Here is a 14813-nt window from a genome sequence, read left to right as displayed (position 1 = left end):
AATCTTATCAAGCCTCTAGATCTAACTACCAATTTGCAGCTTACAGTGGCAGGAGGAACACATTAACCAACATCGCAGGGACACAATCAGCAAAATCCGAAGTGTCAAAAACCCCAGGATGACCAGTTTCTTCAACAATAATGACAACGACAAAAATGAGTGCAAGGGGGAAAAAATGAGATGATAGGGAGACCTATAAATTTTTTTTTGTAACATGCAAACATTTATTTGATCATGTTTTTAAAAGCAAGGTAGAATCACATCAATTTTCTTAATAGTGTCACTGTAAACAGACGAAATTTCACACCTCTCGGTTTGCTTTGGAAACTTCTGAAGAGTTGACCATTAGCAGCCTACCATGCTTTTTTCTTCCCCTCCAGGTTCTCTTGCACTTGGGGAGGTTGGTGATGGGGAGAGCTGGTGACAACTGATGCTAAATAAATAGTATGTAGCTGAGCTCGCCAAACTCTCTCCACTTCCGCCCATAGACAACAGGGTGGCGTGGCTTATTCTTTAGCTACAGTCTCTGAGTAAGCAAGTAGGCTTATCAAACACAGAGAATGGAGGGAAGCTTCCATGGTAGATAATTTCCAAAGGTAGGATTGGATGAACTCAGAGTTTAATTATTCAGTCCCTTCTTTTGCTGACCAGAGAGATACTTGGTCCATGGAGATATTGGTATAATGCACTCAGTTCTCTTGAGTTAAATGTGTTGGAAAAGCCATCTCTGGAAGGAGGGGAAAAGTTAGTTTATTACAGCCATGGTACTATACAAGGAAAATCAAAGCAGCAAATGGTAGGCAGTGTCCCTTTCCTCTTGAACCCCAACGATCTCTCCACTCCTCTCAGCTTTCCAGTCTAAGCCAACTCAACTGGGAGAGCAGAGGGTGGTAACTGGGGCAGAGAAATGAGAAGACCTTTATCTGGATCTTCAGGTCTCTTCTGATCTTAGAATCCCAGCATTTTTACCTTTGTAGTTAAGGTTGTGATGGGGGCATAAAGGTTTAAGAGTCCTGATCCTTTTGAGGTATACCATACAGACACTGTGTTCTTTTCCAACCACACGCTCTGGTTTAAATACATAGATAGCCTCACCGCCATTACTCAGCCACTTTCCAACATCAAGAAGGCATTTTTGGAAGATAGGAATGATCAGTCTATATTTAGTTTGTCCAATGTTGAGAAGATAGTTGCCTCTCAAACTTATCATCTGAACCAATAGCAAAATGATTTCAGATTCACTCCAATGTCAGACATGATCATGTCCCCACGATAGCTCCGGGATGTCTTGTTAATGGTGATGCACATCTCCCACTTGTGGTACAGCAACTTCTCTGGCTTGAATTTACCCTGATGGTTGTAGTCGCCTCCATGGAAACAGGAGCATTTCTGGCTTCATCCGTCATTTACTACCACCTCATCCTTGACATAGCTATCACTGTAGAGCCAAAAAAGAAAATTTGTAGAGTTCTATAAAATCAGGACATCCCTACCCATCAAGAGACCAAATCAGGTCAGGTTTGTACCTGTTAACAAGACTGTATAGATCCGTCATTGTTTTCTCATTGACAAATGCTGTGTTTTGAAGCCAAAGTGTATGTTTCCCGTCCAGATAGTTGTTTCCAACACACCAACCAAATCGCAATGAGGTCACAGGTCCTCGGCATTCTAGTTCCAAGACAGTTGTTGGCAGGAACATACTGGCTCCATGGTTGTCCCACTTTTGGGAGTGGGAGAGGTTGTCATGGTTAAAGCTAGGTGGGTAGTTGTCAGGTACAAAGCACAGGTGACTGGGGCAGCAGCTTGCCCTTCCAGGGCCATTAGAACTACCTGCTGCTGCAGGCTGGCCCTGACACTCACCCCAGTACACTGACACCCTGAACTTTGCCTTGTGGGAGGCTCGGCAAGTCTGAGGTGTAGCAGTGCACTGGGCTGCTCCCGGCAGCAGCAGGTCTCCTGTGACAGCTGTCAATTTAAAGAGACTTCCAATTCACCAGTCCTAACAAATGGACCTTGTTTGGAACCTGGCTCAAGCAAAGCAAATATTTATCATGTTTTGTTTTGTTTTAAGAAAAGGACCACTGTGATGTTTGCAAAAGTAGATCAGATCTACTGTAGAAATCAGAAAGAACTGAGAGGTTTGGGGTGAGAAGTTGGGGAGGGGAAAAAGTGCAGGCCATGTGAGGTGGGTGTGGGACCTTCCTCACTTTTGTGACACTCATCACAACCTTATTTATCTATTGCCTTGAATGTGTCCCTCAGGGAAATATTTTGCTTTACATAGAATCTCAGAGGAGGGATCCAGAAAAAAATTAGCTGTATTAAACCCTGCACTCCAATTCAACTAGAGATAAAACAGGAGAAAGGAGACATATCTCCAGATTCGATTCTTCTATCTTCAGTTATGTTTTATGGAGAACTTATGTCATTCACAAAAGAGATGTAGTTTCCCCAGGGGAGGCAGCAGGTGTATATTTTCTCTCAAGATTATTTAATTGCTGTCAGGGATACATATGATTAACAAAACCAAATGCTAGAAATATGAAGTATAGACAATTTTAAAGTTGTTTATATAGTTGATTACAGTATATCATACAATGTGTTTATTTGCCATAAACCTGCCTATCACAAACTGTTTTCACACCTGTGCATCTGCACGAAACAGCTTACCACTTAGCCCTGTGTAAATTCCCAGCTGAGGGAATGGCCAGCGGCCTGTACAAAGTAGCTTTCCCTGGTGGCCTCTCAGCTACCCACCCTACACCCACTTCACACCGGCGGTTCTACCATCATAAGCTGAGGCCTGAGGCCTGCCGGCCCATAGAGCCCCCTACTTTGATGAGAGTCCTTTGAGTTCTTTGGAAAGAAAATAGTATGGAAGTGACTGTTGGGGTTCCTTACTGTCCTCTGTGAGATTGCTACTCACAGTGAGGCCCACATTGGCAATCTGATGGTGACTGTTCAGCAATGAGACAAGTACAGAATTGAGAGGGAGCGTTTATAACTGTTGAGAGCCACTTGGCCACATAAGTTTATGTCTCTTGAATCTAATAAAAAAAAAATGGGACTTGAATTTTGTGTGTATTGCTTTTTATTACATTTTAAGTTATTTTGATTGCACTTTACAAAGTATAAGGATATGACAGATTGGAAATAAGAACTAATCCTTTGCCACACAGAGTTTGAGAAGCACTGCTTTAGAGCGATGACTCTCATGCCTGCTACATCTCAGGGATTTGCCTTGAAACTCTGACAGTTCCCAAGGGGCACCCAATAGCAACAATGTAGACCTACAAAGCTGATCTTCCCAAAGGGTCAAAGGGTCACTCATAGGTGAGAAGCAATGTGTTAGGTCTATGCCAGGGGACGGTAGATCTAAAGAAACAGCCTAGCTGACTCCTGGTCACAGTATAACCTTTAGGCCTTTCAACAGTAGTAGGAGAAGCAGCAGCTAAGACTTTCATAGAATTTACTATAATGTAGATGCTGTCCTAACTGCTTTACTTATACAACGTAACAAATGGTTCTTCTCTATTTCAAGTGATATATATCTACACCTATACAAAGAAGTGTAGTATCAAGTCTGCTTACAGTGATTCCTTGTATAGCCATGAAATTTGCTAGCAACTGACCCTTTATTTGGATATTTCAAGACATTGTACCAAATATACCAGAGACAATAATTCAAGAATAGAAATGTAATACCTAGGACATAAGCATTTTGTGTTCAGATGTTGGTCATAGAGCCTAGCTGGAAAAAATTTTGATAAAGAAACAGCATCCAATTTGGGAAGATATGGAAATAATTTGAATTACGTTTTCATTTTCTGTTGTTGCATTTGGAAATTCTCAGACATGAACCAGATGTAAAAAAATGAATAGGAAGCAAAGATAATAAGCAATACAGAAACCTTGCATCACAGCACAGAGACATTATCCAAGACCAAGTCTTTCATCTACTAATTTTCTCCCCCTAAACAGATTGTAAGACTGAGGTGCATTTTCAGATGGTTTGGTACTCCTTACCCCAAACTGGGGTTTAATAAATACTTGAATTTTACGAATTCTGTATTTTACAGAGTTTATTTACCCTATTCCTCTGAGAATCCTTCTTAGACTCTGCCCCCTCTCATGATTCGCACAACCAGAGCTACCCCACTGCTGTTGGCAGCCAGGTTGCCTACCTGGTTTTGTAGTGGTCAAAAAGGTTAATGGCACACAGGTTTTTAGTATATAATGGTTGGGAGGGATGAAGGAGTTCAACCCAGAGGGAACATAAATGGGGAGGATGAATTATCCCCTCCCTCATCTTTCCATGGCTTTTGTCCCTCCTCATGTTCTGGGGACAAGCCTGTGCTCAAGTCTGTGGTGGTCATAGGTGACTCCAAACTTACATGAACAGGCAGGGAGATATTTTTTCCCAATTAACTAAAATATTTTCTCCTTTTCACCAATTTAAACCCTAGTAATCAAATGTTAATGTTACAGCCCAATCAATTAATATTCATTGGAAGCTGATAACGTTCCAGAACCATGATTCCTACCCCTTATTAACCATGGGTCTCAAGAGAATCTTCTCCACTTTCGCTCTGCATGCCCTTCTGGATGAGGTCACAGTTGTAGCCTTCCTCGTGAAGGTGGAGAAACAGGAAGCCAGAGTAACTCAGCCAATTACACAGGTGAGTTGTGAAAAGACAAGAGGAAGACATCTGTTAGTTAGTGGGGATGTTCCCAGAAAGGAACACACCAACTCATTTGTTCGTGTCATTCCTTATGTTTCTACAATAATGAGAAGCAGAGTAGTTCCTTATAGAATAACTTTAAAAAATTATCATTTTACTTTCCCCACAAAGTGATGAGATAGATGTTAATATCTCCATTGTACAGGTGAGGAAACCAAGACTCGGGAAGAATAAGTACTTGCTCACATGTTCATATATGTTGGAGCCGAGGCAGAACCTTAATTAAAGTTCTTTGCCTTTGAGCCCAGTGCTCTTTTACCACTGTAGCTGTCTTTATGGTCTTTTACTGAATTTGTTTCTTTTCTGTGTTTCAAATCAAATAAATCCAGAACTGAATTTATGATTATTTCTCCAAATCTTTTCTTTCTTCCATCCTCTGTACAAGAAGTGCGAGCGTAATCTTTGACACCTTGTTCTGTTTCATGTTCCCGAATTCAAGTTTTGCTACTTTTAGCTCCACTGCCTGGCTTCAAGCACTCCAGGCATTTATTTATTAAAAGCATGTTGAAGTAGAATGCATCCATTTAAGAATGATACCAAGAGGAAAGGGAGGTAAGCCACATTTCCTTTTAAAAATAAAATTTTGAAAGGTTTCTTCAAAGAAAAATAAGCAAAAATTAAGCTCGTGTGTGACCTTATTTGCTTGGATATATTAGGCAATGTTAGTTGTAGTCATAGTAAGAGCTTAAATTTGGATTTTAACTTCTCTAATGGCAGCTGAAGTCCTTTGTGGGAAAAAAGCAGAATTTAAATCCATTGTGGTTTAGTCTACAGCCATACCACCCTCTACAAGCCCAATCCTGTCTGATCTAAGAAGCTAAGCAGGATCGGGCCTGGTTAGTACTTGGATGGGAGACCACCTAGGAAGACCAGGTGCTGTAAATGTAAAAAAAATAAAATAATAATAATAATAATAATAAATAAGGGATTGTAAGCTGCAATCTATGAGATCAACCAAAAGTTGCCTCGCCTAAAAATAATTATAACAATAAAAAATAAATCCATTGTGGTTTAATAACAAAATAATGCATTAGATAAGTTATTTAGTTTTCCTCTCACAATCAGACTCTAGAAAGATAGGCAAACAAATTATAATTTTACAGGTCGAAAATAGGTACAGAGAGGCAAAGTGACATGCCCAGGGTCACACAACTAAGACTAGAATCCAGAATACCCACACCCACATAGATGTCTTTTCCAAGTAGGCTCTGCTAAGTCTCTGCTGCATTCTGTCCTCATATTTTAATGCTAAAACAACACAATAAAAAGCAATCTAAGAAATTCACTGATTTAGCGGAAGCCGATGGTACATACACTATGGCTCAGAGACTATAGTTCTTTTTCTGTTGTTGTTCTAGAGACCATGAGTGTGTGTGCACCAGAAAACCAAAAGTGTAAGTATGAATGTTCTTAAAGGACAAGAGTATTAAAAATAACTAAAGCTAAAATAACTTGTTAAAGAATACATGATATAAAAAGAAGTAACCTGTGACATCAAAAACATAAATAGGAGGGATAAAAGGGTCAAGTTTTCAAATGTAATAGAAGTTGTTATCAGCATAAATAGACCGTTATGTCTATACAGTGTTTTAAATAAGCCTTGTGGTAAACACAAAGTGAAAACTTACAGTAGATTCACAAAAAAATAAGGACAAGGAATCAAAGCATTTCACTACAAAAAAAAATCGTTAGTTCGCAAAGAGGAGAAGAAAGGAACAGCAGGACTCTAAGGGGCCAGAAAACAAGATGGCATCAGCAAGTTCTTACCTCTCAATAATTACTCTAATGTAAATGAATTAAATTTTCCATTCAAAAGGCATAGAGTAAATGAATAGATTTAAAAAAAAAAAAGACCCAACTATATGCTGCCTAAAGAAACAATGTTCATACTACCCAGCCATCTATAGATACAAAGCAATCTCTATCAAAATTCCATTGGCATTGTTTGAAAAATTTTTTTTAATCCTAATATTCATGGGGCACCACAAAAGATCATGAATAGCCAAAGCAGTGTTGAAAAAGATCAAAGCTGAAGAGGCATCACACTGTCTGATTTCAAACTATATTACAAAGCTATAGTAATCAAAACAGTATGGTCCTGACATAAAAACAGATACATGGATCAATAGAATAGAACAGAAGCCTAGAAATAAAAATTTGCATATACAGTCAACTAATATTTGACAAGGGAGTCGAGAATAGTCAATGAGGAAAAGATAGCTTCTTTAATAAATAGTGTTAGGAAAACTGGATACCTACATAAGGAAGAATGAAATTGGGCCTTATCTTATAAAATACACAAATATTAATTCAGATCGGATTAAATACTTAAATATAAGATCTAAAACCATGAAACTCCTAGAAGAAAGCAAAAGGACAATCTTTTTTATATCGGTCTTGGCAATAATTTTTTGGATATGACACCAAAAAGCACAAGCAACAAACGCAAACATTAATAAGTGGGACTATATCAAAATAAAAGGCTTCTGAACAGCAAAAGAGAACAATTAACAACATGGAAGACAACCCGGAATGGGAGAGAATATTCACAAGTTGTGTATTTGATAAGGGGTTAATGTCCAAAATACCTGAAGAACTCATACAACTCAATAGCAAAAAACAGAGGAACTGAATAGACATCATTTTTTCTGAAGAAAATAGACAGATGGAAAACAGGTACATGAAAAGACGTCCAATATCACTAGTTATGAGTGAAATGCAAATCAAAACCACAATGAGATATCATCTCACAACTGTTAGGATGGCTATTATCAAAAGACAAAAGACAAGTGTTTGCACGAATGTGAAAAAAGAGGAACTTTTGCATTGTTGTGGGCATGCAATGTGTATAGCCACTATGGAAAATAGTATAGAGGTTTCTCAAAAAATTTAAAATAGAACTACCACATGATCCAACATTCCCAATTCTAGGTATATATCCAAAGGAAATGAAATTGGATCTCAAAGAGATATCTGTACCCCCATGCTTATAGCATTATTCACAATAGCGAAGACATGGAAACCATCTGTTTCCATCAAAAGATAATAGAGAAGGAAGGAAATTCTGCCATTTACAACAATGTGGATGGAATTGGAGGGCATTATGCTAGGTGAGATAAGTCAGGCGGAGAAAGTCAAATGCTGCATGGTATCATTAATATGTGGAATCTAAAAAACAAAAAACAAAAAGTTAAACTCATAGAAGGAGAGTAAAATGGTGGTTACCAGGGGCTGGAGAGTGGGGTAAATGGGGAGCTGTTGGTCAAAGAATATAAACTTTCAGTTATAAGATGAACAGGTGTAGGGATCTAATATTCAGCATGGTGATTACAGTTGAAACGGTTATGTATTTGAAAGTTGCTCTAGAGAGGAGATCCTACATTTTCTCACCACAAAAAAGAAATTGCAACTGTGTAAAGTGATTGAGGTATTAACTAACACTGTGTGGTGAGCATTTCCCAATATATAAGTGTATCAAATCAACGTGTACACCTTAAACTTACACAATGTCATATGTTAATTATATCTCAATAAAGCTGGGGAATAAAAAGTATTTTCTTAATTGGTAAAATGACAGTCTTGCAGGGGGGGGGGAACCCCACAATGGCATATTTCTGTAATACTCTCTTGCACAATGGTTCTTTTTACATTGGATGCAAATGCTTCAGTAAATGACTTCATATGGCCAATCTCCTCTCTTTAAAATATCTACCTATTGTTTTCTCCCACATGGTCCTTCTCGAAACAAGAAACCAAATATTCTAAAGAAGTTCAAGAACTAATCTAAAGGAATTTTTTAATTTACCATTTTAAATAGATTGGATTAGGTCACTACAAAATACAATCTTTATCATCAGTTCTCTGTAGCCTAGGTGAAGTATTTCTTTTCTCTCCAAGTCCATATTATTGAAAAATTTACCATGAACTTCTCCCATTCTGGGTCTTAATGGTAAAGTACATTACTAGAAATGCAAAGATACTGAGTTTAAAAAAAATCTGTCAATGATGTAGATGAAAATGAATGTTAGAGCAATTCCTGGGCAGCAGAGAAAGACTCCAATGTTTACATAATCCCAGAGTGCATACGTGGTTTCTGCTACATTTTCCTGCTAAAACTCATCTGGCTTTGCTCAAGACCTCAAATGCAGTGAATTCTAGGCAGCACCTAATATTTATTCATAGTATTGTCAAGAGCATCTTTGCAGTTCTTGCCAAGGTCTGTCATTGAATATGTTTATCCAGCTGCATGGCAAAGACATAATACACAGTCATCATTTTACTCAGTCACCTACTCAATATTTTCTTCTATGATCAAATTAACTCATAAATATTGCACTTTTAATGCCAAAAAGCCGTGGTTCATCCAGCCATTTGAATACTTGTTTGTCCTTTTTCTAATGTTGGTGGGCACTCAGTCATTTCATTACAGAGTTTGAAATAATGAAAATCATTGCATTTACTTAAACATGCACAATAAACAGAGAATGATTCTTCCATGAGCTTTATTATTTTTGAAGTGCAAGGCTTTAAAAGAAATTTGTAAGAAGCACTGAAGGACTGTGGGGCAGCGCTGGAAATGGTTTGGGTGTACACAGGCTAATCTGCTCTGATTGCCTAATGTGAAAAACAGAAACGATGGCTCTATCTGCAACTGGCACAATTTCTTGCTCAGCAGAGAACAGTTTCAAATAAACTCACATATCTTGCTTGGTCTTTCTCGTATTCCATTCATTACCAGACTGTACTCGTGAACCCTGTAGGCTATTTCCACATACTGTGGCATTTTGGAGATTTCTTCCTCAAAACATCCACACTCGGTCTGGTTTTTTAAAGCTGCCTGCAGAAGACTTACACACTCATCTCTCCAAGGAAAGGATTGTACTTTAAGGGCAAAAATCAGCCTTTGCCCTTTATTGCTGGCCCAGTGACAGCAGTACAATCTGCATCTACCCGGCCCTGGAAGCAAAAGCTATGTGCCACAGGACCCTTCTTAAGTCACCTTCTGAATGAAATATTTATTTCTGGAACTGCAGGGCAACCAGTTTTTCTAGAACTATATCCAAATTTGCACAATCATTCTGGGAATAGCCTTGGTTAGCAATTGCTCATAATGTCGACGCTTTTGGAAACTTTTTACAGTAGTTTTACTGTTTTTATTTCAAAAATAAAACTTAAATGAGCTTGAAAAGTAGGTTTTTAAATGATCACACGATGGCCTGAGTTCTGTGGTTTCAGTTCTGTGCATTTTACTTTATGAGCACCCACTGAAATTAGCCAAAATTAATCCATATTTGAACAAAGACTGTGGATAAAATGAGCCCTAACTTGCTAGACTACTGGGTGCAGAGCACGAGCTGAAGCATTGGGAAAGCACTGGCCCTGGGAGGCGAAGAAGTTATAGCAAACAACATATGGGCTTTAAAATCTGGAACTATCCAAGACAGAACGAGAAAGCTATTTTTGCTTTACTTGTTTCTTTTTTTAATCTCTCCAGAAGATGAATGATTTCTAATCACATTTTATTCTCATCTTTAGAGCTGGTTCCCAAAAGAGCCAGGTCGGATTAAAACCGCTGGTGAGTTCGCAAGCCCTGTCCAACGATTACCTAATGCAAGTGTGTCATCTGCTTTCTTTACTGTATAAAAACACACTAAGGAAATGTGTTAAGTCCACTGAATTGTTCCCAACTCTTTTATTCACCTTTCAGTACGCTAGTTCCTTCCCTTGGCATTGATATCATTATGCATTTGTCAAAGATAGACCGTCCCTTTAGGACCTCTATTATGTGCAAGAATTGGCAGCAAATTTTGCCACTGGGATTTGCTTATATCCTTTGTATGTTATTGTACTTCTTTGGCATTCAGTAAATTCCGTACACCCACTTCTTTGATGTTCATTCCAGCCCCTAAATGTGGAAACAATGATCGAAATTTTGGATCAAAGCATCTGTAGACGACAGGCAAAGCAGCTCTCTGATAATTCACTGGAACAGAGAGCCCTCCCCTCCCCCACCTCTCCCCTTAAATCTAGGCCAATAGTCCTCCAAGAACAGTTCTGGCTTCCTCAATGCAAAGGGATAAGAGGAAGTTAAAACAACTCCAAGGTTTTAGGAAAAAGAAAGAGTCTAGACTGAACAGCTAAATTGAAGCTCGCAGTCATTTCTGCCTTATAGAGAAAGCTAACTACTATTCTAATTGGTTTTCCAATTTCTTTTCACTGATGTTGCTCCAGTCTCTACTATTTCTACTAAGCCAGGCTTTTTTCACGTTGGAAAAGTCTCCAGACCTCATTTCTGCACAACGTCAGCCACACAAGATGGCCCAGATTTTTTAAGATGAATTTTTAAAAAGATGAGTTAAAGGGTCCATGAAATAAGGAATTATAAAAGCAATTGGGGGGGGGGGGGAAATAAAACAGAACTACCAAAATTTCAATGAGTTACTTTTACAAACTAGAATTAGCTGTCTGGAACACATTTTCAATATTTGCTTTTGCTTTACTCTGGGGATGCCAGTGCAAATAATTACTTCATTCAATTTATTTCACAGGTCAATTTTGACTCATAAAAGCATTAAAGCAGGTAACCTCTAGGGATGCTGAAAAGACAGATGAGCAAATAGATATGAAAACTGTTGTAAGCTCTTTGAGGGGGGGAAAGGCACTTTATAAATCCAGGGTATTTTATGGTTATGTTTTTGCTTCACTCCATTTGGTATCCAGAATGTGCTAGTTATAATTAATATACAATGTTGGGAACTATTATAAAGGTACATACGCCTTTTAAATATAGTGAAGAAGATAATTGTGTTTTGGGAATCGCATCCTGTGTAAATGAAAAGAATTCCCAATAGAGTGCCATAATTGAGAATTGGGCTCACTGCATTGAATGGAGAAGAGAGTCATCTTAGCATGACAGCATGTGTTCAATCAAAAGGCAGAGAGCCAAGGAGGTAACATGACAGCACTAAAAATACCAGTTTCAGAGATCCTAAGCGGGAAGCCTTTACTGCCAGACGTGTGCAACAGCGACATCCAGCGGTCGTGGAGATAATTACAAATGTATCTCATTTTAAAATATAAAATAAGTTGTATATTGTAATCAAATATCCTGTATTATCAGACGTTGTCTACATTCTTCACCTAGCCACAATATAAGTCAATTAGTCAGGCTGGATGCTAAGTAAAGCAAAATGCGCTGTTTAATGACTATGTAGCTCCCATAGTCTTTTGTTCTCTTATTATTTTGCTGTTTTTTATTTTAACTTTACTAAAATTATAATGGGTCTACTCTCCAAGGGACTCTCTGACCCTCCTAAGCACACTTAGATATTTTTGCAAGCATAAATGAGACTGCAACCATATTGCATACACATCAAAAATGGAAGCTGCATTTGACTCCACTGTTAAATACTCTAGGGAAGGCATCTGTGACCCTGAGCATTTTCATTGTTGTGGAATTGCTCTAAGGAATTCATTAGGACTTTTTCCAAGTCATTGAAGGAGAAGATAAAGAAGGGAGGAAAGAGAAGAATGGAAAAGGAAAATAAAGGGGTGATGGAAAGTAAAAAGGAAGGAAGGAATGGAGGAGGGAGGCCGGAAGGAGAAAAGACAGGACTGATCTTTCATAACTACTCATGAACGTGAGAGTATATCTAAAGAAGGAATTCAAAAACATATTAAGCCTCTAATTTTGTTGTTGCTGTTTTAAATTGCATTTCTTCAATTGCCAGGCAATTAACTGATAAAAAAAAAATTTAATTAAAGAACAAATTCCTAGAATAACTGCTGCTGCTTCGAAGTACCTAGAACTGTGTCACTTGTAAGAAGCAGCTTAGAAAGTGCCACCCTCCCCCACGTTGGAGAAGAACTCTCAACAGAAGCCTGTTAGGTCACCTGGGCCTATAAGTTATTTATGTCCGTGTCAATGCTGAGCACATTAGGTGACTGCTTCCCAGTTTCCCAGGTGACAATTCTTCTGAGAAACCGTCATCTTGTGGCAAGCTGTTTCTCCAGTGTAGGCTCCCTCATGTTGTGAGGGTCAGTTTTTCTTTCAACTACCTGCCTCTTTAAAGTTCTCAAGATGGGAAGAACATAAAGTTGCCCTCTCTCACTTCCTCCTTGTTAGAAGATGAGGGGAAAATCAAACAAAACAAACAAGCAAAACATCTACCCAACTCCAATAAGAAAGTACTAAAATCAAGACATAGCTCAACGAAAGCTCCAAATACCCTTTAGCTAACATACCCTCGTTGTGTCCAAACAGTGGCGAAGAAAGAACGTCACAGAAGCCGTTGGACTGAAGGAGCATGTGTGCATAAGACCTGTGATTTGCATTAAGCCAAGAGCACTAGGACAAAGGTGTGAGGATGGTCTCCACAAAAAGTCTGGGAAATTCTTCCCATGTGTGTCAGTGAGAATTAAGGGAGACGTGCATTGAAACAGAGCAGGTAAATCTGCATGCAACCTCTTGCCAGATTTGTTTGCTTTTACAGGGCCTTTGAACTGCAAGCTGGATTATCCAGATTCTGAAGTAAGAGAATGCCACGCTCCTACCCCTGCTCTCATAGTGTCTTCACTTGGAGATTCCTCTGGCTTCTTGCTTCACTTAGGAATTTTCACAGCAGGGCTTTGTGGGGAATAAATGAAAAATTAGCATGCACGGGTCTCACCTCTCCTTTTAGTGCTGCAGGAGTTTGGCTGAGCTAGCTCTTTTCTTGTGTACCCTGAAACCCTCATTTGATGGTTTCTGGAGTCAAGCCCTGGAGTCTCTCAAGAGTAAAAATGAAGCTTTCCCTTGACATGCTGGGGCCTCCTGCACCAAGATTGCCGTGGTCATCGCATTACCAGTTCCTGCCAGTCTGAGGAGCAAGAGGCTGGCACGAGGAATCAGTTCACTTCTTTTCTTCAAAAAGAAAAGCCTGCCTTGCAAAGTTTTCTTCAGTGTTTCTGGATGAAAAAAAAAAAAAAAGTGGTTGCATGACATACATATCGTCTCCAGACTTACAGCTTAGGGTATAGTTTTACTGTAGTATATAATCTAATAATCCATTTAATTTCTTTAAAGTGATGTTATATATATACAGGTGGCATTGTATGGAATCATATGCCATAAACCTGTCTGCTCCTATCTGGGTTCAGAATACAGAAGAATCAGTTTTACAGACACATGGTCAATTGGCAGGTTTTGCATTCTGGAACACATCAGAGCACCTGTAGGAAAAAAAATAAATTCTATAAAATGGTGGCAAGATTTCTGATTTACTGATAGTGCTGGTTTGAATTTTCACTAAAATATTTAGCTACAGGACAATGTATTAGGCATATTCTTAAAGGTAAATAACTGCATCCAATAAAAGTTCAGCCTATAAAGGGTCCCATCTTCTACAAGTTTTCCACACCGAGAATTACTACCGGTATAATCATGGCTCCCTGCACACTAATATTTCCTCTGATACAGTATGATCAATGTTGTGGAAAAACATTTATTATATTTCTTCTAGCTACTTAAAGGCATTACTGAATTATGGGCATTGCAAAACGAATCCACTGTGCATTTTTTCTTTATGTGACATTTTTACAATCTTCATTTTCTGCTTTGCAGCCACTGAGCTATAGAGATCCACACTTTGTCCCTCTTACAACTGCCACTAAGGCTACCCTCTCCTTTCTGCTTTATTACATCTGAAATGCACTTCGTATGATAACATTCCTTGTCGTTTTGTGCCAGACTCTTATTTGAAAGAAAGAGGTTACGAAAGAAATTAAACAATCAATGTTGTTAATAACAGTGTTTAATTTCCTTATTTAATGAAGGTTATGAAGTTTAGACTGGGAAAAGGACAAAGGGGAGGAGATGATATTTTACGGAATTATTCCAGAAGAGCTGGTACGCTCTGAATGGGTGTGGCTTTTGCAGTTTTGACATTTAACAATTTTATTAACATCTTTGCTTATTATGCACCTTAATCCACAGGATCTGCAGCTGGGAGAGAGTGTCCAGCTAACAGCCCGTGTCTCAGGCCCTGCCAAGGGATGAATCAATTAGCAAGAGAAGCAATGATGCAAATGCTC

The 14813-nt window shown here is 38.7% G+C and overlaps 2 pseudogenes; one reads left to right on the top strand and one right to left on the bottom strand.

Annotated features, from left to right (window-relative positions):
- Positions 1-753: 753 nt before the first annotated feature.
- On the bottom strand, positions 754-1648 carry LOC107505209 (annotated as a pseudogene).
- Positions 1649-5508: 3860 nt separating this feature from the next.
- On the top strand, positions 5509-5627 carry LOC118613965 (annotated as a pseudogene).
- The last annotated feature ends 9186 nt before the right edge of the window (positions 5628-14813 follow it).

The sequence above is a fragment of the Rousettus aegyptiacus genome, unplaced genomic scaffold (assembly GCF_014176215.1).
Source record: "Rousettus aegyptiacus isolate mRouAeg1 unplaced genomic scaffold, mRouAeg1.p scaffold_m13_p_2, whole genome shotgun sequence".
Taxonomy (NCBI): domain Eukaryota; kingdom Metazoa; phylum Chordata; class Mammalia; order Chiroptera; family Pteropodidae; genus Rousettus; species Rousettus aegyptiacus.
Note: the sequence above shows the minus strand (reverse complement) of the source record. Positions and strands in the feature narration are given on the sequence as shown.